We start from the raw sequence: 26541 nt of genomic DNA on the forward strand, positions 1-26541 counted from the left end.
TACAAAATGCCTCTCTTCTAAATTCCCATAGCTTTTGGCATTTATTTCCCTAGTAGAATGTCTCTTTTCAAAAGTATGTATTCATATCTATATCTCCCCCTTTGGATTATAAATTCCAAAGTTATAGAGATCATGTTTATTTATTTATGCCCCTGTCATGTACTCCAATTCCTGACACAGAATAGGTGCTCCATAAGTATTTACTGAATCGAAGCTCACAGTTTCTGGTTTTCATTTCCCCTATAATACAATTCTTTCATTCATTCAACAAGTATTTATTAAGTAGCTATGATGTAGCAGGCACTGTTCAAGAAGGTGCGGATATAATAGAAAATAAGATAAATGAGGTCTTTACCCTCGGGGGGTAAAGACCTTTTATACCTCTGTTGGAGAAAACTGTTGGTAAGAATTTACAATTACAATCATCTTTCAATGATAATAGGTGCTACAGGGTAAATAAAGTGTGTTTCTGAGGTAGAGCAGGACTTAGAAGAATGAATACTACCTAAATAAGTTTTTCAGGGATGGTTTATTTGAGCTGATACATGAATAATGAGAAAGAACAGCTATGGGAAGCAATGTAGTAAAAACTTTCTTGGCAGAGAAAATAACAAACGCAAAGGCCCTGAGGCAGGAACAAGCTTGGTGTGTTGGAAAAGAAAGGTCTCTGTGGCCAGAGGAGAGTGAAAAGGAAGTGACTTGAATAGTGTGAGGTTGGCAAAGTGGTCAGTGAGCAGATGATGACAGCCCTGTGACAGTGTCAGAACCTTATGATAGCTAGAAAATGGAGACATCCCATCACAATCCTGTTCTCCACCATCTTCTCCTTTCACTCAACACATTTTCCCTGTTTGATTTCTCTCCTAGCACTTAAACCATATCCTCTTCGCTGACGATTCTCAGGTCTATAACACTAGTCCAGGCCTCTCTGCTGAGCTCCATAACTGAATACTCAACTCCTATTGGACAATCCATCTGGAAGTACCACTGGCACCTCACACTCAGCAGTCGTAAATTTAATTTCTCATTCCCCTCCCAAACCTGCTACTTCTCCTGCTGAATGGTATTATCATCTCTCCAGTTTCCCAAGTCATTAACTTGATAATAAAAGGTCACTTCTCTCTCTCCCTCCCCTGCCACATCCAGTGATCACTAAGCCCTGCTGGGACGGGCTCTTAAGATCCTCCAAGTGATAAACTCACTGTCCCTAATTCAGTGCTTGTCTCTGGCTTGAACTACTCAAACAATCTCCAGCTGGTTTCACTGGTCATGTCCATAGTCTATTGAGAGCATGCACCAAGTACCCACCATCCTCTGCCCAGGTTTAGAGTCTCACCAAAAGCATCATTTTCCTACTTATCGAAGGTAATGAATGTACTGGTGTGGACATAGCTAGCCCTAAGGTAGCTTCTTCCAAGGCTTTTCCAAGCCAGACTCCAGGCATCTTTACAGGGCATGATCCTTACATGCTCAGGTCTGCTCAAAAGCTTTGATCAGTCTTCTTATAGCAACCTGGAATGCCTAAGCGGCCTCTTCTTTCACTCAAGCCTATCAGAGTGTCTTTCTTGTCACAAGAAGGGAGGCAAAGAAATGTCCCCAGGTAGCCTGTGTGGGCTTCAAGGCATAACTACATTGTACTGTGCCCTCTAGGGGAGTTGGCCTGGCCATCAGCACCTTGGAGAGCTCCAGCTCTGACCTCTATTGGGGAGCTGACTGGACCAGAATCCTGCATTCTTCTAAGAGTGGTGGGGGATGGGAAAAAGAGCTGAGGCTGATCACCTCCACTAACCAGATACTCAGCTCAGTGAGTTTAGAAATCTCAAAAATACTAATGGTCCCAACTTGGGTTTTGGAGGCTCCAGAGCCTCTGTTTAAGTGGTCCACGAGTGGCTGGTGGTTATGACCCTGAGTCCTGTCTAAGCCAGTTTAACGCTAAAGACTAGGACTCTGGGCCTAGGCTGCACAGGAGTCATCAGCTTTCATGATTTCATTTCAGGGTTAGTGCCCATGGAAAAGCTAGCCACCTTCAATGTTACCCATCTTTCCTTCTCTGTTGCATACAGTGAGTCCCACTTCTGTTGCTCACACTGTGGATACACCAGCAACTTCTGCTCCAGCATCACAGAATGAACTGGGCAGCAAGAACTTCAGGGATGAGGAGGCTTCAGCTGACCTCTGGGTCAATGCAGCAGGGCCTTACCCATTTTTGGATGTTTCCTCTGGTCACGTATTCAGGGAACTCTAAGGAGATCAATACACTGGGTTGGTCTCAGCAAGTGACCTTTTATTCCTATTGGACTTGAATCCTCTGAGCTGGAATAGAAGCAGGACTCAGGTCTCTAAGTGAAGATCATGTACGTCTGTGGAGACTGAGAAAATGTCTTTCTCTGGAATTAATTCAAGTGTTCCTCCACTCCTCTTTCCTCAGATCTCACCCTGCATGGCTGCATTCCCTCCACCTTGTCCTGCCCCTGTAATTGTAGCCTTCTATTTGCTTATGAAGTGTTTCACATTTCTCCAGCAGCCCATCCAATCTTCACAACAGCTCAGGGGTGTATGAAGAGCTTTTTCATTATCCCAACTTACAAATAAGAAAACCATGAATGACGCTTGGGAGACCTGCTTGACAAACAGGGCTTCTGCCGCCAGGCGACTGCTCTTTATAATGTTTCAAAAACTGCCATCGAACCACGGCCCCACCATAGTGCCATGAAACTCTTTATCCCAGGGTTGTAATGCTGCCAAAGAGAAAACGTTGCCTAAAAGTAAGAAATCTACCTTTTTAGGATTATGCTCATCTGTCTGGAGTATGTCAAAGTCCATCTGCTATTCTCTGCCTGCAGAACCCAGACAAAAACCCAGTTCTCTGGAAGTCTGTCAACAGCTTCCTCTGAGGTTTAAGATTTCCTGGGGACACTTCTACCTCCTCACACATAAAGGTCAACCAAGGCTCCAAGAGAAGGAGCAATTAAAAAAAAAAAAACTCATTGGCAACATTTTGATCCTTATTTTGTCAGGTCTGCCTTTAACTCTTTGTGTTCAACTTCCTCAGAAAGAATATTCTGAATCCAGTAAAGGGAGAGGCATTCAGCTGTGCCCTTGTGTCCAAATTCCTGAGAGAGGTGGCCATGCAGGGAAGATGTTCCTAATTAGCCAAGGAAATTGTGGGTGGGTGGGGGAGGGCTCTATCATCTGCAGCTGCTGGTCTCAAAGGATTCAGTTTTCCTCTAAGCTTAGTTACAGTGTGTCACTCCACATTGTAGCTATGCCACAGTGGACCACCTGAAACTCAAGGCCACATGGGGTACCTCAAGCTGAAGACCAACAAACACTCTCTCCCCTTTCTCTACAGCAACACCATTAAGAATTAGCAAACATTATTTGTATGGCAGGGACCCCTTATTCGCTAACAGGGAAAAAATTATTTTTGGTTGATTATCTTTGAAGCCCAATTACAATTTCACTTTCCATAACAGACGTGTTCTTGAGGTATGAGGGTAAATCACCTTCTGTGTAGGCAAATCAAATCCTATTTGAAATTTGTTCTACAAGAAAGCTCAGCTCTCAACCCTTTTACGAAGAGAGAATCTCCATTGCAAGTTAAAGAATCACTCATCACCTTTAATAGTTAAGCCTGATCAAAGAGCTTTCCTTTTCCCAAGGGGTACAAGACCGCCCCACCTCAAAATGTCCCGCCTGATTGGGCTCCATCTTTACTTTCTTTTTCCTAGGGCAAAATAGGTCCAACAGCCCAGTCCATCTGAGCACCTCAAACTTCCCCCATTTCCTCTCCTCTCTTCTCAGGGGTCCTGTCCTACAATTGCAGCCTCCCAGGGCCCTCATGCTTTCTGCATCCTGTAGAAATGTCTGCTCTGAAAGAAAAAGCAATGCCAGCCACTTACCCCAACAAGACACTCAGTCTCTCTCTTCTGGGGTATTCATTTCTACCCTGAATTCTAGCCAGGACAGGAAAGGTTGTCTTCTGAGAACTGGTTTCAAGGCTCATAGGAAGATCAAGTGGAGGAAGAATGTCTGGGGACAGAGGAGTCTGCTGGGGACCGTTAGTCTATTCTCCCTACAAGTAAGAACAACCCCAGAAAGGCCTGCCTTAATACAAGGGGGGGTCACCCTTAAAGTGTCTGGAATTGGGTGCTGAGCACTTGCAGATGGAATTTGCAGTCAGGAGGGAAAGGGTGAAGAGAAGACTGCAGCAGCCATGAATGAGCATCCAACACCCAACAGCAAGGCCTTTTCTTGCCTTTTTTTTTTTTTTTTTTGAGACAGAGGCTCACTCTGTTACCCAGTCTAGAGTGCAATGGCATGATCTCAGCTCACTGAAACCTCCACCTTCCAGGTTCAAGCGATTCTCCTGACTCAGCCTCCCAAGTAGCTGGGATTACAGGCGTCCGCCACTACGACCAGCTAATTTTTGTATTTTTAGTAGAGATGGGGTTTCACCATGTTGGTCAGGCTGGTCTCTAACTCCTGCCCTCAGATGATCCACCCACCTCGGCCTCCCAAAGTGCTGGGATTACAAGTGTGCGTCACCACGCCCGGCCTTGTCTTTCCTTCTTAGGTGAAGAGTGGACAGAGTGGGTCCCTCTGTGACATTCCTACCCAGTTCATGGCTCACTGCATAGGTGCCGTCTGTGGGCTGAGAATTCATGGAGGCCACTTCTGCAGCCTGCAGGAGGCACAATATGAGATGGCCCAGCCGGGAAAAGCAGGAGTTTGGGAAAGGAAGCTGCACAGCTCTTGATATTTAAGTTGAACACTTAGAAAATGACCCATCATGTTCGCCTTAAACTTTTCCATACGCTCAACATCGTTAGAATTTCTTCTTAACGACACAAATTATCCTCAGGATCCGGGACAGCTGGACGAAAAAATGTTCTGTTCCCCACCCTTTCCCTTGAGTTCTTATAATGAAGGTGCTTAGTTAACACAAATTACCAGCTTTGCTTTCTACTTTTCTGACAGATGAACAAACATAAAGTCATCATTTTATGTAGGCCCTGCTGGCCAAATCCATTTCAATTATCTATCACTAGGGCAGAATCCTCCCAGTGAGATGGAAAGACACTGATGGAGGTTTCCGGGTTGTACTATTGACTCCAGTAAGCAGTCTGTTTCACGCTCGAATGTAAGAAGGCCTCAGCTATAAACCAAACTACAGAGTTGGAATGTCTAACTTGTTTTTTTAAATAACAACAAAACACTTTTTTACTAGCATAAATTAGGAAAAAGAGGTAGAGAATACAGTTGAAGGAGGTCTGGGGTAGGATGCAGGAGGCCTAAGGTCTCATCCCAGCCCACCAACAATTCTCAATGTGGCCTGGATGTGTCCTTGTCACATTCCTCAGTTTACTCATCTGTAATGTACAGGAGTAGACTCAATCAGTGTTTTTGTATCATGTGCTTCAGATCCCAAAAACCCATGAAGTTACTTTACGGGTTTCAGAAATGTTTCATTTCAAAACTTAATATTCAAAAAATATTTTTCTCATTGATAACACTGTGATTTAATACAATTGGTAAGAAAGCCAGTCCTAACACTGTGCAGAGGAACGACTAAAAGACTGTGTGACCAGGAGAATTCATTTTTTTTGAAGTCTCATCACAGAGCTCCTCCTGCCACTTATCTGATTAATGGAAGGGCCATGAGGTTGCAAGACAGACTGTCACAGAACAATTATCATCTACATTTACTCAGCACTGCAAATTAGGATTTTCTCCAAGCTATGAAACAAAATAAAATATGCAAGCAAATTGGATTCTGAAACTGAAATAAGACATGGATCCCCATAAATGCCCCATTTCTAATTTTGGTGCTGATTAACACAGCTTAATTGTGCTTTTCTCTTTGTTATAAGTTCGAGATAATAAAATAAATATATTTGTCAACATGATACATTTATTATTAATCAATAATTAATATAAATAATAGATAAATATGCATATCTTCATAAAATAATGCTCTGTCTGTTTTGGTAGTTTAAGATTCCATATAAAATTTCATTTGAAAAAGCGGTTCCTGTCCTTTATGAAGTCTGAAAACCACCGAACTAATTACCTCCCATTTTCCTTCCCACAGGACGATACTTTATTCAAATCCCTCCCTGGGGATAGAAGAATGGTATGACTTCAGGAAGTTTCTAGCTTAATCAGCATATTTATAAGAAAAACAAACAAGCAAACAAACTCGGTCCCCACATGTCCAGCTTGCCCTGCTCAGCGTTGTTCCTTCTCCTTGTGAAGCACTTCAAGATGGCCCTAGCATAGGCCCGTGCTCTGTGCCAGTCAGTTACTGTGCTAGATGCAGAAGGTGCTAGAAACCTAGACTCCCCCTATGGCTCACACAGCCTAGTGGCGGAGACTTACCTGTTAATGCGGAAGTGATATAGGGAAACTGTGCTAAGGAAGGGAGGCAGCCTAACCTTGTCTGAGCATCTCTTGCATGCCAGGCTTTGCAGTGAGCACATTACATGTGCCATTTTTAAAATTCAATTTCTTGCTACTCAAAGCTCTTTGTAATATTGTTTGTCTCTTACAGAAGAAGTGACGGAGGTGGTCACACAGGCAGTGGGTGGCAGAGGCAGATCTCAAGCCATCACTACCCACACTCCCCTGCCAAAAGTAAGCTCCAGGTGGTTGGTAAACAGCATCAAACACTCCCCAGTGTGTAGTCCAGAGGGAGGGCCATTTATGCAGACCCCGGCAATCAGGGAAGGCTGCAAGGAAGAGTGGCATCGAGCTCGATCTTGAAGGATGAGTAGAAATTCTCCAGGGGGAAAAGAGAAAAACTTTTCCAGGTGGTGGAAACAATGTGAGAAAAACAGAAAATCTTTAGGAGAATGGCCGTTCAGCTAGGAGGAAAAAAAAAAAAAAAAAAAAAAAGCATCTTGTGTGGCAGGAATGAATGACAGGTGTGGGTGAGAACACAGGAACCAACCAGTCAGGGTGGTCACAGCCAGGGTCCTCAGTGCTAGAGACTTAGCCCAGTATTCTGGGCCTCCACACCACCCTGGTCTCCCACCCTCATTTTCTACTGCCTTGGCACAGGGACCCTGGCCACCAGTGATTCAGACTGTCCTCTATGCCTTTGTTCCCACTGCGTTGTCGACCTGGAGAGCCTTCCCTAGCCCACTTCTGTCTAAGGAAGTCTTTGCTGAGGTTCCAGCCCTGCCAAAACCCACCTCTTATCTGCAGCTTTCCATAACTGATCTCCTCAACCAGATGTGATTTCTTGCCTTTGAAGACCCAGAGTTCTAATATTAGATCAAAGTAGAGCCTCAATGGATGATCACACAGTGAATGTGTTGTCTTGGCAAGAAAAATTCTTGGGGAAAGTGAAACAGACTCTGGGGCAACAGCCTCAGTAACATCTTCAGGCCATCTTCACAATCCAGTTAGCATTTCAAGGCCAACAAGCTCCGCACCCAGACTCTCAGCCCCTGCCGTAACTCTTATAGCTTCAGACACTGAAATCCCTCCCCTTGAAGCCAGGCAGGACCCTCGTGGATCTGGGCATAGCCCTGGGTATTGCATCCTCCAACCCTCCTCTCTCTGCAATTTCAGGATGTTTCCTTTCCCAGTGACAGAGGTCCTAGCTTTTGGAGGTGCTTGGTAAATGTTTGAATGTTGAACCCAATTGAACTGGAGCTGGGGCCCAGAACTCTCTTCCACTGGCCCTGGGGGAAGCATTCAGAGCAGCCCTCCAGAACAAAGCCTGGCCTTGGTGGCCAGCTCGGCGTGCCCAGAACATCACATGACTGGACATGAAAGGGCTAAGGAGGATGCTTGCTGGTGAGGCACTTAGCCTGGAAAACCTGAAACCATCCCCTTGACTGAGAGCCGCTAACCACAGCCTCAATGAATGATTAATGATTCTGACCGGAGCTTATTGCAAACAGGCATGTGACAGCAAAGCCACTACCCACCCGCATGACCTGCCCATGTGATTGATGAGCCACCGAGGTGTGCAGGAGGCCGCAGGGGGAAAGGGCCAGCTCAAGCTGCAGCCGCCGGTGGGCACCAGTCCTTGGGGGGAACCAGAGTGACACCAGCGCCTGTGTTCTGGGCTGCAGCTCATCTCACAAAAGCCATACCAGCCAATCTGCACGATCTACCCAGGCGACGACAGGAGGGCATGGGGGCCTTGCCCCAACACTAATGAGGAGAGAGACACAGAAATGGATGAGATGGCCTGGAGGGGTCCCTGGCTGGTGCGTGCATCAGGTAGGATAACTGCAGTTTTGGAACCATGAGGAGTGTGCAAGGTGCTCGGAGAGAAGACTATATGCTTTGTACGGACAGAGAGGCTGCAAAAAATGTGTTATCTGGCCTAAGACACTCCCCTAGCCCTCCACACAACCACTGCCGGCCAGAGATAAACTTTCCAAGGACCCCATACTGCTTTTCAACAGGATCGGCAAAGGAGAGGAGAGGGTGGCTGAAGTGAAGTCCCCATTTTGATGCTTTCTCTCTCCTCTGCAGGGCCAGGCCACAGCCAGAGAGTTAAGTTAGCACAACGTCCTCACACCGCTGCACACTCCCAGCCAGAACCCTCCAGGATGCCTAAGCTGAGCTTTCTGCTTCTCCTTCCAAAGCCACGTCCAGCAGGAGGAGACTGGGCTTGGCTCTCTGATGGATTCAGGACAGGGGACAAGTCAGCCACATTCATGGAGCAGGGACTGAGGGAGATGAAGAAGGCACAGCCCCTGCCTTCAGGAGTTTGTGTTCTTGTTAGCAAGACAACCTTCCCTCCTGAGAAACAAGCTCAGGCTGAACAAAACATCAGTCCTGAATATGCTGCCGAGAGGAAGTGGGAAAAGGGACAGCAGCACTGGGTTGAGAGGCCTCTGGGAGAGGCCAGGGAATCTGAGAAGGGCCCTCGAGGCCCCTGCTGAGCTGCAGATCTCTACCCACAACAGAGCCACTGCCCAGTCTAGGCCACCGTATCCAAGGCCACCATTCCCACCCAGGTCTCCAGAGGCACCTCTGAGTGGCCCTGAGGCAGTGGCAGCAGGCGAGTTCAGCAGGGAACTGAGACCTCTTTGAGACAACGCAGAGAGCCAGCCGGGAGCCCAGGGACGACCCTTGTGGGGGCCAGGCTGCTCTGTGGATCTGGCTCCGTTTCATCTTAATACACTCCTGCATGTACCTGATATCTGATACTCATCCTAGAGCATGCAAATCTAATAAATTCTTGGCTCCTGCAAGTTTCTTCAAAAATATAAAAGAGGATCACATATAAAGAAGTTGATTAATATACACCCTGCTAAAACAGCCTGGAACATCTGTGTATTAAGTTCATTTATTAAATTACACCAATCTGTATTTTAATGAGTGAAAGATACAGTACTTATTCTGTCATCCATCAAAATAAACTCAGGAAATACTTAACATTATAATCATTTTTCTTGTTTGAACACGAGTTATGAAATATGAATCCCACACTAAGAATGCTGGGCTTGCCATCATGATCAAATATGTTTTCACAGGTGCAGCAAATATTCAGTTTTCATTTCTTTCTCCAACTGTTGAAAATATAAACCATGTTTTCTATTCCTTCACTGGGTAACTTTGCCTTCCCTCCACATGGCACCCATTATTGCAGACTTATTACCGCACCATCTTTTTTTTCTTTCCCCAAACACACTCCTCCTAAAGTTGCTTAGTAATGAAAACATGGGCTTCTGTGGGGCCCCCACAGCAAGAGTTCTTCCCTGATGGGGGGGGTCTTTGGGCTCAGGCTGGGGCACTGTCCTTTACTTTTATCCTAATGGCGCCCACGTCCTCTTGGTTGGACCCTGAGTTTTGAAAGCTGTTTGAAAGAAACAGTCCATCTGGTCAAAAACACAAAAGGTATGGAGCCCTCCGGCCACAGTGGAGCCAGGAGTGAAGCTGGAGAGTCTCCATGCCCACTGCCTGCCTCCCAGAAACTATCCCACTAAGACAAGGGGGCAACTTTAATAGGAGCTGAAGCCTCAGGGTGAGTCCAGGGTTTACCTGGGTTCAGCTATCCTTGGACCAGAAGTCCCAGGACTCTTGGAACAAAACTATTCACAAAGCAGGAAGTTTCCAGGAGCTGAGGAAGGCCAGTCCCTGTGTCCAGTGTCAATGGGAGCTCACCATGTCAGAGGATTCTGGGAAATGTTCCAGCTATGTAATCTGTTGAGCAGGGCCAGCCCTATAGGAGACAGATGAACCCAATGACAAAGCTGGCCAGGCTTCCCTGCGTAACTCACTCCACGGTGCCCCATCACCAGCAGGGAAGTCACACTTCCACTGAATGGCTTCTGCCTCTCTTGGATTTCATTTCTGGCCACTCTCACTTGGTCCCCTCACACATGCACGACTCACACACTTTATCATCCAGCTCTCCTGAGCTACTGCCTGCTGAGGCACAAATCTTCTGCACTCTCCCCTATCCCAGGTTTTGCTCATGCTGTTCCCTCTGCCTGGAATACCCTTCTTTGTTCTTTTTCTTCACCTGGTTGTTTAACTCTGATCCCAGGACTTATGCCATGGGAAAGCCCTGTGGAGACAGCCACTCATTTTAACGAGTAGGAGTCAGAGAAACCTTGCAGAGAAGGTGACATAGACCCAAGAGCCAGAACCATCCAGGAGGGAAGGATGGAGAGGCATTCAAGGCAGAAGGAAGCCCGTAAGCAAAGGCACAGGGTGCAGAGCACTAGACTACCTGTGGATGGAGGAGAGGCAGAGGTAGATGGGCGGGGCACAGGAGATGGGGCAGGGATGAGAGTTTGGGGCCAGGTCAGGGAGGATCTTGTGTGCTGGGCCAAGGGATCTTATGCTACAGATAAGGAGAAGCTTTTGAAAGGCTTTAAAAATTCAAGGGATGTGGCCAGGCACAGTGGCTCACGTCTGCAATCCCAGCACTTTGGGAGGCTGAAGTGGGTGGATCATGAGGTCAAGAGATCAAGACCATCCCGGCCAATATGGTGAAACCCCGTCTCTACTAAAAAATATAAAAATTAGCTGGGCATAGTAGCACGTGCCTGTAGTCCCAGCTACTCGGGAGGGAGGCTGAGGCAGGAGAATTGCTTGAACCCAGGAGGCGGAGGTTGCAGTGAGCCGAGACTGTGCCCTACCTTCCCTCCCTCACTTTCCCTCCCTCCCCACTCCATACCCACCTTTAACAACATCCAGAAACCTGAAACAGCATCCTCCTGGGTGATTTGAGAGTGAGCTTTTAACACCCCACAGAAAGATGGGAACAAGTCATAAACAGGCAATTCACAGAAAGGAAGCAGCAGGAGCTAATACAGCCTGTGATTTTCTGAGTGGTTCACAGCAGATATGGCATAGATGCTGAGCAATTCGAATAGGCTCAGACTGCAGAGTTGTTGCAGGGTTGTGGAAGTGCTCCTCAGGGTCAGGCACCCCTGTGAACACTGGATTATGGGGAGGCCCGGGGGGTTCCCAGTGGAGGGGCTGGGTTGGGGAAACCAGTGCGGAGGAACATTTGAGGGCTCAGACAGAGAATATTTTAACAACTGGTTTCTGCTGGCTGCATATCAGCTTTACTATTGAGCACATAAAGAGATGTTGAAGCTCACCCATGATTAGGGAAATGCAAATGAAAATAACAAGGAGTTCCCACTTTCAAAGGTCAGATTGGCAGGGAGCTATCCCCCAGATGCCCCAGATGCCCATTCAAGGAAGGGAGCACAAGGCGTGCAGTCGGCAAACAGCCTCGCTGGGGGTCGGCCCCAGCTGCAGGGGAGAGATGGACTATGACGGCCTGGCCATCTCAGCAGTGCTCACTCCAGGGCCCCGCAGTGTCAGCCGAGGCTTTGCAGTGCCCAGTTCATAGTTCAGCTTCTTCCTCTACTCAGTCTCACTTCCTCCCGCTTTTTCTCATAGGTGCTGATCCCTTATAATCAGCTTTTTGTTCACCGAACACCCTCTCAGTGTCTCTGGAGAACCCAGCCTGTGAACCAGAGGGATTCAATGCTCACTCATTGCTGGTGAGAGAATAAGCTGGTGCAGCCACTTTAGAGAGAAGTCTGACAACACTTAGATTAAGTCTGCATATTCTCTGAACCCCAACAATCCCATGCCTGGATGTATGCCCCAGAGAGCCTAGCTCACCCACCTCACCCACTCACACAAATAGGTGGCCAAGCATGGCTGGCCCAGCGTTGTGTCTGACAGCAGACAGGCTATGGGCAATCTCGGCATCTGTTGCCAGGGATATGGGGGTGTAGCATGTAGTGATGAGCACATGTTGGAATTCCGTGTGACAGTCAGACACACTGAAAATGTGTCTGCAGAGAACAACATGTGGAATTCTCAAGTTACAAGATAAAAGCAGAACACAAGACAAGGATTTGAGTGCAACTCGTTTGCTCAGGTGATGATCTCAGGAAGCGAGGGTGGAGAGCTGGGTATTCTCGCCATTTTGATTGAGGGCCACTTCCAGCCTGCCTTTCTCTTAACACCGGAGAGAGCCCTCAAAGTCTCCTAGGAGTAGACAGTAAAAGCCACTGGCACGTCCAGAATAGTGAGTGACAAAGAGATGTGGGTGCAACCCTGAGACCGGCGCTCAGATGAGAAACAGTGAGATGTAGAGCGCAGAACCTCGTGCAAGGTGCAAGCACACAATGTATTTTAAATGGCTACACAGATGTTTAAAGAAAGTACGGAAGATAGTCTGGAAGTGCACACATTAACACCCTAGAGTAGTGCTCTGATCACCTACTACTCAGGCCTTTGGCGACGGAGGGATCCCCAGCACTGGACAGGTGATACTGACAGCAGCTTGGCCACGTACACTCACAGCCAGGAGAAGAGGACATGGCAACCATGCAAGGCCATATGGGGGTTGTACTTGGGAGCTGAGTAACCCAGAGGGGCAGCTTTGTAGTAACAGGAGGCTGGGGTGCACCATAGTTACCGGGAAGGATGTGGTTGGCTTATTTGAATAATTTCCTGAGCTGGCAGGGAGGTGAAACTCCTTGGGCTGAAGATTGGGTGGGGCACAGCTGGCACAGTTGATAGGGGATCTAGCTAGCCAGGCAGGGAGGCTTTCTTGCTGGGTGGGGGCATATTTGGCAAGAGCAGGGGCCTATGAGTCTCAAAGTTATCGATGTGGGACCTCACAAGTGGGGTCTTATGGAAAGAGAGAATGGGACAGAAATGGGGACAAAATAAAGCAAAACGGAAGACAGGTCTTGATGCTAGTGTCACTGAACTTCATTCTATGCACTTGAGGCCTTCAGAAGTAACAATACTATTTGTTGTAATTATAAGAAGGGAGAAAGAATGAGGTTCAGGTTGGGGGAAGGGATGGACTAGGCTCTCAGACACAAGCAGGCTGCAGGCCAGAGGTCTGTGTTCTCACAGAACAGAAAATGCTGTTTGTTACAAAATGTCCTCGGAGTGATTGCCCACTGAGATAGCAAGAATAGAGGGAAATAAAACTTCAAACAGAGTTTAATGGCTGAGCTAACCCAATTGGGTGGTGAGGCAGGCTGCTCAGAGTGAGAGCAGAGCGGTACAAGAGTCAGAGGTGGAGGCTGCTAGGGGACGCAATGGGGCTAAGAGCTTGTTTTCTCTGTCACTCAGACACTTTCCCCTGGCAAAAATGGTAGAGTTACCTTCTAGTGTCCAGAGGGAGCAGTGCAAAGACCTGGACACCTAATAAAATATAATGAGGCAAAGTATAATTACAAAGCTTTTAGACATCAGGACTTCTCAGAAACTTTGACAGGACAAGGCTGAGATCAGCAACTGCAGATACTTCCTGCTGGCCTGTGTCACCAGGGTGGGGAGATAGCAGGAGGCCGTGTGTCCTCTGAGCTGTCATATCACTGTTCTGAAATCCAGCAGGAAACCAAGGTTAGACTGCTACACCCACAGACAGCACCCCCAAATCAAAGCCTGCTTTTCTATCAAGGGAGCCCACTAATCAGAGATTAGTAGCTCCCGGTCTGTACCCTCTGCTTCCAGATATGGCAAGGGGTATCCTGGGCTGGCTGGAAAGCATTCCAGAACCCCAAAGAAAGTCTTTCTGCGCAAAACTGAAAGGGTAGCACTCTTCTGTCTCCTTTCTCTCTCTCTCTCTCTCTCTCTCTCTCTCTCTCTCTCTCTCTCACACACACACACACACACACACACACACACACTCACACAATCATGGCCTAAGGAGCCCTCAGAGCACACACACCTGGTAAAGCGAAGAGCTGAAATCTGGAAGAGTCTACACTGCAGTCCCACACCCACTGCTGCCTGTGTCCTTGGAGACAAGACAAGACCCTACAAGACCCTATTGTGGGGTCTTTGAAGGTACAAGACCCTATTATGGGGTCTTGGGAAAAGGCTCTTCCCTTCCAAGCCTCTATTTCCTGGTGAATGAGAATAAAGTCTGCCTTGCTTAGCCTTCACAATTGGGTGAAAAATCCAACCGGATAATGAATAGAAATAGCCTAGAAATATGAAGCCCTAGACAAATGCAGTCCAGGTAGCGACCACAATCTGCCCTGTATGAGATTCTCATGGAAACTGAGGCTAGGACTCCAAGTGGCCAAAGGGAAGAGAGGCTGGTTCCGCAGTTGCTCAGACGGGACCCGGGGTTCCCCTGTCACCCAGCTCTTAGCCAACTGCAACCACCCTGCCCCAACCATGTGGCCACATTTCCCTCAGATGACACCTCCTGTTGACCCTCCAGCTATCGGCTGATCTCACTGGCAATAGCGCTGACAGACATTTGTCCTACCATCTGCTTTGATGTGCAAGCCTCAGCAATGTTCCTAATTGTTTCCTGAGCCACTCCATCAGCTCCATGGTGTTTCCCCTAAACGGGATGTGCCGAGATGCCGTAAAACAAACCCGTCTTTGAAATCAACCCTCAGAGGCTGCTCTCTGGAAGTGGTCTGGTTCATTTTTTTTCTACAGGTCATGGACGTAACTCAAACTTAGATGTGTCCAAAATGAATTAATGTGTACATTATTCTTGAAATATGCAGTTCCAGATTGTGTTTCATTCACATAGGCAGCAAAACACCAAAGCCAAGACATTAGAGTCTAATCCTACTTAATTCTAGCCTAGAAGTTCCTAAAGTGTGGTCTGTGAGGCTATAGCATCCCCAAGACCCTTTTGAAAGATCCAGGAGGTCAAGACTTATCTTCATGGTAATACCAAAACAGTATTTACCTTTCTCTGTGCTGACATCTGTATCAGTGATGTACAGGACAGTTGAATTCTTCACCTCCACACATTCACAGTAAATTTTTTTTAAGATAGCTTGAATTAAGAATGTTCTTGAAAAGTCCTATTTTCTAGGCTAAATAATACAGTAGTCCTATGTGGCTGCTGAATACTTTTTCTAGTCTTAATTGAGAAGCGCTATAAGAGCAAAATGCATAACAGATTTCAAAGGCATACAAGAAAAGAATGTCAAATATCTCATTAACAATGACTGTATTGATTATATGTTGAAATAATATTTTGAATATACTGTGTTAAATAGAATATGTTGTTTTAAAAAAAATGTTCTTGATGAAACCATAAAAGTTATCAATTTTATTGAAGCCAATCTTTTTTAACATTCTGTGTGATAAGACGGGAGATACTTATCTTTAACAATCTGTGTGATAAAATGGGAGATACTTATCTTGCACTTCTACTGTGTCCCCCAGGACTATGGTTGGTCCAAGAGGAAGCACTTGTACCATTGTCTGAGCTGCAAACTGAACAATCCTTTTTCTTTTCTTGTCTTTTTTCATGGAGAACTACCTTTAGTCTACAGGAAAACGGACCATGGTTATTCAAACTCAGGTTTCTGGCAGATATTTCCTTGAAAATGAATAAAGTAAGCCCATCATTTCAAGAAAAACTAATGGTTTCTTGTTGCTACTGATAAAATTCCAGCTTTTAAGTGAAAATTAAGAATTTGGAAAACTTGTATCAGTTGCTATGGGCTTGACAGCTTTCCAATACTTACTTTTCTGATGAGATGGTGTATTAGGGTTCTCTAGAGGGACAGAACTAATGGGATAGACAGATAGATAGATGGAAAGGGGAGTTTATTTAGGTATTTACTTACACAATCACAAGGTCTCACAATCGGTGAACTGCAGGCTGAGAAGCAAGTAGAACCAGTCCAAGTTCCAAAACTGAAGAACTTGGAGTCCTAAGTTCAAGGGCAGAAAGCATCCAGCACAGAAGAAAGGTGTAGGCTGGGAGGCTAGGCCAGTCTCTCTTTTTACATTTTCCTGTCTGCTTATATTCTAGTGAAGTGGCAGCTGAAGAGATGGTGCCCACCTAGATTAAGGGTAGGTCTGCGTTTCCCAGCCCACTGACTCAAATGTTAATCTCTTTTGGCAATACCCACACAGACACACCCAGGATCAATACTTTGTATCCTTCAATCCGATCAAGTTGACACTCAGTATTAACAATCACAGATGCGTAGCAGTATTAATGAATGTGATTATTTAATATTAATGAAATATCTTGGTCAACATTTAGATCTACATAACACAGTGAATCAACGTTTTCAAAATAGCCAGTTTAGTATGGTACAAAATATACATGCGTAATATTTCTTTTTTTTTTTTTTTTTTTGGGACGGAGTTTCGCTCTTGTTACCCAGGCTGGAATGCAATGGCGCGATCTCGGCTCACTGCAACCTCCGCCTCCTGGGTTCAGGCAATTCTCCTGCCTCAGCCTCCTGAGTCACTGGGATTACAGGCATGCGCCACCATGCCCAGCTAATTTTTTGTATTTTTAGTAGAGACAGGGTTTCACCGTGTTGACCAGGATGGTCTCGATCTCTTGACCTCGTGATCCACCCGCCTCAGCCTCCCAAAGTGCTGGGATTACAGGCATGAGCCACTGTGCCCGGTCCTGCGTAATATTTTTATTTGAAGCAAGATAAATCAATAGATTTTAGTGTAACAGACTTAAAAAATTTCATTAGTGTGGTTTCAGATTTCACATTGTAATTAACTCCTAGGTACTGGCTGTGTTTGGTTTAGTATCACAGAAGAATATCCACAATTATATGAAAAGATTAGTAAAACACTCCTCCCTTTTCCAACTATAGATCTGCATGACACTGGCCTTTCCTCATGAACCGACATGTCTCTAAGAACAATAAATAGAGATGTGTCCATCCCACTGCCACCCAGATCCCAATGTGCTACTGTCTGGACATAGGATTGGGTCAGTGTCAAACTCCTCTTCATCTGTGTCTGCAACTTGATGGGGCCACAGAGAAGTATCAATGATAGGAGGAGAGAAGCTAAAAATACTGAAAAGTGCATAGAGAAGGTTAATTTCCTGCTAGCTTGTGTACTATTCCTTATTATGGAAGCAGCCTCTCTCTTGTCCACTGTTGAATCAGATTGCACAAAAAACATTTTACTCTATCAACCTTAGGAGGCACCAGGCTTAAAGAAAAGGCCATGGGAAGGAAGAGCCTACATTCAGAAGGAGAAAACATTGGCAGTGTGTACACCAAATCCTAATAGTGCTTCTTTCTTGGTGGTAGCACTATCTATGAGAAGCATTCTAATATACCTGCATTCTACACAAATTTATGATATTTGACATTTGTAATTAGAAGAACAGCAAAAATTCTTCACGCATGTGAAGGCATGGAGTGATGCTTAAAGTGTGGCCAGAGTCATTTGCTTTGGTCCCCACAAATGTGCATGGAAATGTACATGAGAGAGCTCTTAAGAGGATGGCTGACAGGGGACAGGGTGACTATGTGCAGTGGGGCCAAGGGCTGGCCCTGGGCAAACCCAGAAGCCTCCAAGGAAGAAAGAAAGAATTAGAAAGGCAATCAAGGAAGAAAAGAGAAAAGGGGCTCCACGACAGCAGGTCCTGAATCCTGGGACTCACACGGCTCATTGACACGGAGACATTGTTTTAAGCTGGAACACCCTGTTCACAGGGGAGACATTGCTGTTGTCATTGTTAGAGGAAGGGGATGAAACCCATAGAAATCTGTAAGGGTATAAAAGAAGCAACCCAAAAGAATGAATGTCAAATGTTGTCACAGTTATAGACATTGAAGAGCTGAATGAAACCTTATAAATTATTCAAGGCCAATCCCCTCATTTCCCAAGGATGCATCAAGGACTTGAAGAAGTGTGGGAATGTGTTCTGACATACTGCAAGCTGGTGCCAGAGCCAGGACCAGAATCTCAGTGGCCTTCCCCCAGCCCTGGGCTCACTTCCTTACAGCCCCGGTGACAGCTGATATGTACCAGCCCCAGTGGCTGTGAAGCCTGCCTGTGTAAAGGGACCTTCATTTAGAAGCCAGAGCGGTGGCCCTGGATTCCAGAAAGCAAAGAAGCCCCATCCAGACCCTGGAGACAGGGTATGAGCCTCCACGGAGCAGATACCAGAAGTGGCAGGGGCTGGAGAAATCCTTGCTTCATGTTAAAATGGCAGGCCCACATCTTGTCCTGACCACAAGGTGAAGGAGTATGTGAAGCCCTGAGCTAAGCTGACCCTCTAGCTAGTTTTATGTTCAATGACACCTGGCCTCAGATCTGTAGCCCTCACCCCACCCAGCAGCCCCATAGCACTCATCAGCTTTTTTCACAGATAGACTCTTAGAAAGGAGGCTACAGAGAAAGGAGTGGGTGGAGTAGAAGGGAAAGGAGAGAAACGGACCTGTTTTATACCTCCCTTGCCATTCTTCCCAAACCCACCGTCCAGCACTGAGGTGTGCAATTCATCTGTTTTTCTGTAACTTTGTGTGTATTTGCAGGATGGTAGAAGTTGAAACTCCAGCATTCCTTATGCCACCTCTGGTTTCCCCAGGATTGTGTCTGTGTTCTGGCAAGCTCGTAGTGTTGAGGGTCTGGGAGGGGAGGTAGCATCGTGCACACGCAGGCACTGCTGAGGTGCCCACTGTCCCATCTGTTCCACAACTTTGAGTCCATACCAGTCCCCCAGGAGGGCAGCCCTCATTCCAGGCATGAGACCTTTTAGATCCTATTAGTTTCTCAGCTTCTCTGTGCCACCCTTAAGGGCACAGGACTCACTTTCTGCCATGTTGGGGCACAGAAGTCTTCTCAGAGAGAATTGCCAACAGGTATAGCCCAGAGCTGCCTATCAACCCCTCCTTCACCCAGGGGATCCTCCCCAAAGTGGGAAGGCGTGAAACCGCCGCTGTCACTCAGGATGTCCCTCCCATCTTGTATACACATGGAGTCTTTCCACTCCCTCGAGAATATCAGCTTCTGGAAATGCCTGTCAAGACAACTCTTTGTTTCCTGCTTCCTACTTCTCCCATATGTGTCCTGAGGAACTGAGCATCAAATGGCTTTGTCACTTAAATTGGTTGAGTGGAAGAAGAGGGAAATATGGCGGGGGCGGGGGTGGAATCCCACATAAGTTAACTTAGCAAAATGTTGTCATGCTATATTTCACATTCTTATAGGGTTTGGGTGTGCAATAAAATTCCTCATGTGTGCTGAATATCGGCAGGCAGAAATGTCACAAAAGAGTCTGAGAATAAATAGAGGCGATCATAGATTTGGGAGAACTGGCCCTAGAGGAGAAATTCCTCCACCTCCGGCCTTTTCTTCTTGAGTGGCAATGGAGAATTCTGAGAATCACCTGGAGGCTGAGGGCACTGATGAACCTGGACGTGGTGAGGGGCATGGTGGCCCTGCAGGGGCTGCTGTGCACATGTTGTGAGGTGCCTCTGGGCACAAGGGTGCCCCTTTGAGATTTCAAATTACAAAAGGATGTCCCATCCTTTGGTCTGACACAGCTCAGGACCAAAGAGTGGGGCCTGGCAAGCAGAAGGGCTGCATTTCACCCTGACAAGCCCCCTCGGCCAAGCACCGTTATGCCTCACACATACTGAATGACCTTAAGTGGGAAAACAGCTCCTTTTCATTACAATACCAGGTTGTATTTTAGATAAGATTACAAGGGAACCTGCAGAAGGGCATGGCTCCATATTCAATAATCATGGGTAGTTAGGGAAGTCAAAACCCAAAACAAGGCAATCAGGCATTGGTTCTGCACCTGAGTACCTAGCTTGGGTTTGCTGTTTTGGTTAAAGGAATCTCCACCCCTCAAGTAATATGTCAAAGCCTGAGAACGAACTATTCAAGAAAAATCCCACACTCAAAAGGTCCCTTGCTAGTCTAAATGGTTTTCATGTGCCTATGTATCTTGCTTCTCAATGTAAATGTCATGGGACACTCTACAGGGACCACAGAGCTTTACAATTCACCTCCCAAGGTTAAAAAATGATAAACAAGAGAAGGACAAAGAATAAAGAAATTAAGCCAGGACCCGCATGTGCCTGATTTTCTGGTAACACAGATCATATCTGAAGCAAAAGCTGCTTCCAATCAGAGGTGGTCGCATAGCTGTTATAATACTTTCCACATTGGACATTTTAACTAGTGCACAGTGCATTAGGAGGCCTGTGCATACACTGACTGTCAGGGTGAGGAGGTGTGCTCTCTAAGGAAAATCTGCATAAACACATATGGATCAATCAACCTCTAAGAAACGCCTCCTACCCCTGCTCATCATGACCCAGTGCAAAGTTGTTGTGCAAGTTGCCAAGCTAACCTGATTTCAGGCTGCTGTTCACACTGTGAAAACAAACTGCTCTACCTGAGGAGCTTTCCAACATCAGCTCAGAGAGACACTGGTAACATTGCCTCAGGGCACTAGACACTGCCAAGAAAATGCCCAGTGGGGCACATCACTGGAGGGTCAAGTTTGAAGCTCTCTGGAATTTGTATGTCCAGAAGATGGTTTGCTTACAGGGAAGAGGCTATCTGGGCCAGACTCATCAGTCTCATCCCAGATCCACCAACAGCTCCCTGGTTAGTCGGTCTCTCTCAAGAACCTGTCCTGTGCAGCCAACAACTTCTTCCCTCACATCCAGCTGACTCCTGGGCAGACACTGGGAAGAGCTGTCCATCTGCATTCTCAAGGTGATTGCGGCAGAGAAACACCACTGTTTGCCACATACAAGCCACAGCACTTTCTAGCCTCCCCTGCAGTGAGAAAGAGGCATGTGGCTGAGTTTATCCAGTGGAATATGAGCAGAAGTGAAATGTGGCACATCTGTGTTAAGGCAGTCAAAGGTCACTGTGCTTGCATCAGGGTTTCTCTCTCAGAGCCCACATATTTAAGATTGCAACATCATAAGGTAAAGGAGCCAGGATTCCTGAGTTACTGCATGGGGGAGTATGCCAAGAAGAGCCATTTAATCCACTTCCGACTTTGGGAGTAAGAAATAAAACTGTCCTGGTTGGGTACAATGACTCACACCTGTAATCCCAGCACTCTGGGAGGCTGAGACGGGTGGCTCACCTGAGGTCAGACATTCCAGACCAGCCTGACCAACATGGTGAAACCCTGTCTCTATTAAAAATACAAAAATTAGCCAGGCATGGTGGTGGGTGCCTGTAATCCCAGCTATTCAGGAGGCTGAGGCGGGAGAATCGCTTGAATCTGGGAGGCAGAGGTTGCAGTGAGCCAAGATAGCACTACAGCCTGGGTGACAAGAGCAAAACTCTGTCTCAAAAAAAAAAAAAAAAAAAGAAAAAAAAAGAGGAGGGGAGGGGTGGGGGGGGGAGGGGAGGGGAAGGGAGGGGAAGGGAGGGGAGGGGAGGTAAGTAAACCTGTCCTGTGAGAAGCAGCTGAGTCTGCAGTATCCCTTGTTATAAAGTTAGAGAAGGTGATGTTGACAAATCCAATGGCTTTCTGAGATCATTAGAACCAAAAGTTAATCAGCCCTTCCTTCCACCTAGCCTTTCTTTCAGCACACTTTCATTCAACCCCAAGAATGCCCCAGGACTTGACACACTTACAGGGCTGAAGAGGAGGTTTCCATTAGGAGGGCCTTCCTGAGAAGGAGGCTTTCAGAAAATAAGAAAAATATGTGTTCTTCTGCCTGGGAAATTTTTTTTCCCTTCCTCCTCCTCCTAGAGGCTAAAAAGACAACTTGGAATAAATCAGTTTATATTGTCAGACTGATAACAAATATATAAGTAATATGTGAGGTGTTGATAGAGGCTCTGAAGAAACATAAAAGAGGGTAATGGGATAAAAAGCAGAGGGAAGGGAGTTGCCATTTTATATAAAACAGAGAAGTCCCTCTGATAAAGTGGCATTTGGACAAAGATCATAAGGAAGAGCATGAGCCGTGTGAACACCTGTGGGAAAGGTGCTCCAGGCAGATGGAACAGCAGGGGCAAAGGCTCTGGGGCAAGGGCAGAATTTGAGGAAAATTAAATCATCTAGTGTAGCTGGAGCGAAGTTAAAAAGGGGCCAAGTGCTAAGATATGGGGTCAGAGGGGTGGCCAGAGGCAGATCCTGCAGGACCTCGCAGGCCAGGGAAAGGATTTGGGTTTTCTCTGAGAGAAAGTTGGTTCTGTTCCTTCCCACTTCAAATTCTGTTTCAGTTTGTACCCAGCAGCCAGAATGACTCTGTTTCAATCCAAGTCATACTCTGGCACCTGTGTGCTCAAAGTCCCTGCTGCATCTTCACTTTGGAGTAAAATCCACAGTCCTCACAGTGGCCTTAAGGTCGGTTCTTCAGGTCCTTCCTACACTCTCTGTGGCCCCCCCACCCCGAGTCGCCCCCGTTGCCTCTCTGACCTCAACATTCCCCAACTCTGCCTCAGTCATAGTGCCCCCTGGCTGTTCCTCAAATTAAAATAAAAGAAAAAAATGTGACATCACCAAAAATGGCAAAGACCTCTGAAAATTCTGTCTTAGAAGCAATGGGGAAAAATGGAAAAATTTATCAAAATCAGCTTTTTCACAACTCTGGAAATAAACTAAACACTGGCAGCAATCGGGAGTATTTACGTGAAAAACATTGAATTTTGAAAAGAACAGAGTGATTTTAGGCATTTTAACCTGCCCTTTTTCCATCACTCTTGCTCCAGCTCCAGCTCCATGGAAACCTTGAAAACCAACAGCCTGGCAGCCCATGAAGGGGTAGATTGGTGATGGAGTTCCCTCAAAGTCTAATTCCCAGACAACTAACATTACCTCACCTGGATGTGGTGGTTTCCTGGAAGACCCTATCTACAAAGCTGTCTTTATTTGACCTGACACAAAACTTTACCAGCTACAAAAATCCTTCTCCCTAGCAATGTTTGCCAAAACAAATTAGAGGCAATTGATTAACTTTGCTGCTTTGAGGCAGTGGAAACAGTTGGGGGAAATAACATGCTAATCAAAGAAGTTTACAAAGAAAAGCTTGGGAAGGAACTATCCATAGGGGAATTGAAAAGTTATGACATATACCTCAGATTCTAGAAGGTCATATGCGTGTGTAGGGCTGTGCACATGTTCAGGAAAGACCTGAGAAAGCCTTAAACTCTCTGTGGGCTGACCTTGGGCTCTGGACAAGCATGAAGTGAAGGCAAAGACAGAGTCATCAACAATCTGACTGAGTTTTGGAGACACATGCCAACACACACATAGAGCCCCTAGGCAAAGGCTGGAAGAATTATTGGTTCCAGACATTTAAGAAAATCTCCATCCAATCATTAGCTGACATCTAAGCTAACCAAGCAGAGATGTCCGTGTTTACACACAATAAAGAATACAGAATTTAAAGAATTAGTTCAGAAAAGTCCCTGAAGGAACAATCACAAAAAGAAACAGCAACAACAAGCCAGAGGAAGGGGAGATAACCTGATTTCTAGAGTTGCCACATTGTATTATTTAATTTGTCTGGTTTTTAAAAAAATATTATGAGAGATGCAAAGCAACACACAAAAGTATATCCTATACAGGGCGAAGTGAGTGGGGAAGCAGCCAATAGAGAAAACCAAGCATTGTACTTACTAGACTACCACTTTAAATCAATTACTACAAATGAGTTCAAAGAACTAAAGGAAACCATGTTTTAAGAACTAAAAGAAAGCATAAGAAAGATATTGCCCAAAATAAATAATATCTATAGAGATAGAAATTATTAAAAAGGAGCCAATTGGAGAACCTGGAAGTAAAAAAGTTTACTAATAAATTAAAAATTCACGAAAGGCACTCAATAGCAGCTCTGAACAAGCATAAGAAAGAATCAGCAAACTTGAAGATAGGACAATTGAGATTACTCAATCTGAGAAATAGAAAGCCAAATGAATGAAGAAAAATGAACAGATCTTCAAGTCATGAGAAACACTGCCAGGCATACCACCATATGCTTGATATAGGCAGAAAAAAATATTTGAAGAAATAATGGTTAAAAACTTTCCAAATTTGATGAAATATATGAATCTGCACATTCAAGAAGTTCAATGAACTCCAAGCATGATAAATTCAAACAAATCGACACTGAGTTGCATGTAGTAAAATTGCCAAAACCAAAAATAAAGAGAGAATTTTGTAAGCAGAAAGAAAAAAAGTGACTCACCATGTCCAAAGGACCCTCAATAATATCTACAGCTGATTTCTCACCAGAAACCATGGAAGCCAGAAAGCAGTGGGATGAACTTTTGTTTTTGGTTGTTTTTAGACAAGGTCTTGCTCTGTTGCCCAGGCTGGAGTGCAGTGGTGTGATCATAGCTCACTGCAGCCTCAACATCCTGGGCTCAAATGATCCTCTCACATTAGCCTCTCAAGTAGCTGGTACTACAGGTATGCATCACCACACCAACCAAATTTTCTTATTTTTTTGTAGAGATGAGGTCTTGTTATATTATTCAGGCTGGTCTTGAACTCCTGGGCTCAAGCTATCCACCCACCTCAGCCCCTCGAGGTGCTTGGAATACAGGCATAAATCACCATGCCCAGTCCTGAATGAACTATTTAAAATGCTGAAAGGGGAAAAAAAATTCAACCAAGAATTCTATAGATAACTAAACTAAACGTCAAGAATAAAGAAAAATTAAGATATTCCTAGATTTAAAAAAAAAAAAAGCTAAGAGAGTTTGTTTCTAGTAGACTTGACCTATAAGAAATGCTAACAGGAGTCCTTCAGGTGAAAATGAAAGGACATAGAAACTCAGAGCCATATAAAGAGATAAAGAACACTAGTAAAAGTTACACAGTAGTTGCATGTGTCAGTATAAAACCCAGTTTCATTTGCTTTGTAATACCTCTTATTTTCTATATTATTTAAATGGCAAAATTGTAATTATAAATCTATGTTAATGGTCACACAATGTATAAAGATGTAATCTGCAATAGTAACTATATAAAATGGAGGAGTTGTATAGGAATATACTTTTGAAATTAAGTTCATATTATTCAAACTATGTTGTTATAGGTTTAAGATATTAATTGTAATCACCAGGACAACTACTAAGAAAATAACTAATAATCCCAGCACTTTGGGAGGCCGAGGCAGGTGGATCGCTTGAGGTCAGGAGCTCTGACCAACATGGTGAAACCCCATCTTTACTAAAAACACACAAAAAAATTAGCTGCGTGTGGTGGTGGGCACCTGTAATCCCAGCTACTTAGGAGGCTAAGGCAGAAGAATCACTTGAACTCAAGAGATGGAGGTTGCAGTGAGCCAAGATTGTGCTACTGTACACCAGCATGGGTGATAGAGTGAGACTCCAAGTCAAAAGAAGAAGAAGAAAGAAGAAAGAAGGAAGAAGAAGAAGAGGAAGAGGAAGAAGAGGAGGAGAAGGAGGAGGAGGAAGAGGAAGAAGAAAAACATATGAATATATACAAGCATGAAATGCTTTACAGAAATAAAAGGGACTATTTGTAAAGAAACAGCAGGGAATTAAAATGAAACAGTAGAAAATATCTATTTAACATCAAAGAAGGCAGTGATGGAAGAATATAGGAAAATAAAAGACATAAGACATATAGAAAACAAATAATAAAATGACAGAGGTAAATCCCAACATAGTAGTAATTACATTAGATGTAGATATATTAAACATTCCTACTCAAAGGCAAAGGTTGTCAGATTTTTTAAAAGGATCCAAATATACGTTATCTACAAGAGTTAAACCTTTTTTTAAATTTTCAGCTTTTATTTTAGATACAGAGTACATGTACAGGTTTGTTACATGGGTATATTACACTCAGGTAGTGAGCATAGTACCAAATAGTTAAATTTTCAATCTATTCATCCCACTAATATTCTTCAGTATCTATTGTATCTATTGTTCCTATATTTATGTCCATGTTTGCTCAATGTTTAGCTTCCACTTACAAGTAAGAACACGTGATAGTTTTCTGTTCCCGCATTTATTCACTTAGGATTATGGCCTCCAGCTGTATCCAAATCATCTGCAAAGGACATGATTTTATTCTTTTTTATGGCTGTATAGTATTTCATAGTGTATATGTACCACATTTTCCTTACCCAATCCACCATTGATGGGCACCTAGCTTCATTCCATGTCTTGCTGTTGTAAATAGCACAGCAATGAACATACAAGTCCATGTGTGTTTTTGGTATAATGATCTATTTTCTTTTAGGTACCTATGCAGTAATGGGATTGCTGGGTTGAACGGTAATTCTGTTTTATTTATTTATTTATTATACTTTAAGTTCTGGGGTACATGTGCAGATCGTGCAGCTTTGTTAC

Source organism: Sapajus apella, unplaced genomic scaffold, assembly GCF_009761245.1.
Source record: "Sapajus apella isolate SASKATOON/1434 unplaced genomic scaffold, GSC_monkey_1.0 scaffold31, whole genome shotgun sequence".
Classification (NCBI taxonomy): Eukaryota; Metazoa; Chordata; class Mammalia; order Primates; family Cebidae; genus Sapajus; species Sapajus apella.